The following is a 1482-nucleotide window of genomic DNA, read 5'->3' as shown; positions in this document are numbered from 1 at the left end:
CAGTTGAATAGCATGAAGGGAGTGAAGCTTGAGGATAGCCCAGTAGTCAACGAATTCCAAGATGTTTTTCCAAAGGAGTTACCTAGAATGCCACTAGACCGAGAGATAGAATTTACTATCGACCTAATTCCGGGAACAGCCCCGATTGCTAAGGCACCATATAAGATGAGACCTAAGGAGTTGAAGGAACTCAAAGAGTAATTAGATGACTTAGAACAAAAGGGATTCATACAGGAAAGTATTTCACCTTGGGGATCACCAGTTATATTTGTGGACAAAAGGGATGGAGGCCGAAGGATGTGCGGAGATTACAGGAACTTGAACAATGTTACTATTAAGAGCAAGTATCCACTTCCCAGAATACAAGATCTGTTTGATCAAGTTAGAGGAGCAGGAGTTTTCTCCAAGATTGATCTGAGATCAGGATACCATCAGATAAAGATCAAAAAGGAAGATGTTCCGAAAACTGCCTTTGTTTCAAGGTATGGACATCATGGTACCTAATCGTACCTTTCGGGTTAACCAATGCCCCAGCAATATTCATGAATCTCATGAACAAAATCTTCATGCCATATCTTGATAAGTTTGTCATCGTGTTCATCGATGATATCTTAATATATTCCAAGGATAAAGCTGAACATGCAGAGCATCTTAGGATAGTGTTGCAAACACTAAGAGAACATCAACTCTATGCCAAATTCAACAAGTGTGAGTTTTGGCTAGATAAAGTAGAATTTCTTGGACATGTCATCAGGAAGGATGGAATAGCAGTAAACCCAAGTAAAGTAGCAGCAGGTTTAGAATGGGAAGCACCTAAGAATGTCAAGGAGATCCGAGGATTCTTATGAATGGCCGGATACTACAAAAGATTCATCGAAGGATTCTCCAAAATAGCTGGGCCAATGACCAAGTTGTTAAGGAAGAACACACCATTCGTGTGGTCTGATGAGTGTGAGCAGAGTTTTCAGACTCTCAAGGAGAAACTCACCACAGCACCGGTGTTAGCAGTTCTGGAAGTTGGCAAAGATTACACCGTGTATTGTGACGCATCCAAACATGGACTAGGTTGCGTACTCATGCAAGATCGGAAAGTGATATCTTATGGATCAAGGCAACTCAGACCTCATGAAGTTAACTATCCAACACATGACCTAGAGCTAGCAGCAGTTGTATTTGCACTGAAAACTTGGAGACATTTTCTTTATGGAGCCAAGTGTGAGGTGTATACAGACCACAAAAGTCTCAAATACTTCTTCACTCAAAAGGAACTGAACATGAGACATCAAAGATGGCTAGAGTTAAATCAAGGATTATGACCTGACCATCAACTACACTCCAGGAAAGGCTAATGTTGTAGCTGATTGATACGTCCAATTTGCATCACTATTTTATATCATAATTTGCTGTTATTCATTGATATATTTCATATTTGGAGATAATACTTATGTTATTTCATCTATTTTGCATGTTTCATGATTATTG

The sequence above is a fragment of the Lolium rigidum genome, chromosome 5 (assembly GCF_022539505.1).
Source record: "Lolium rigidum isolate FL_2022 chromosome 5, APGP_CSIRO_Lrig_0.1, whole genome shotgun sequence".
NCBI lineage: Eukaryota > Viridiplantae > Streptophyta > Magnoliopsida > Poales > Poaceae > Lolium > Lolium rigidum.
This window is presented reverse-complemented; position numbering follows the sequence as displayed.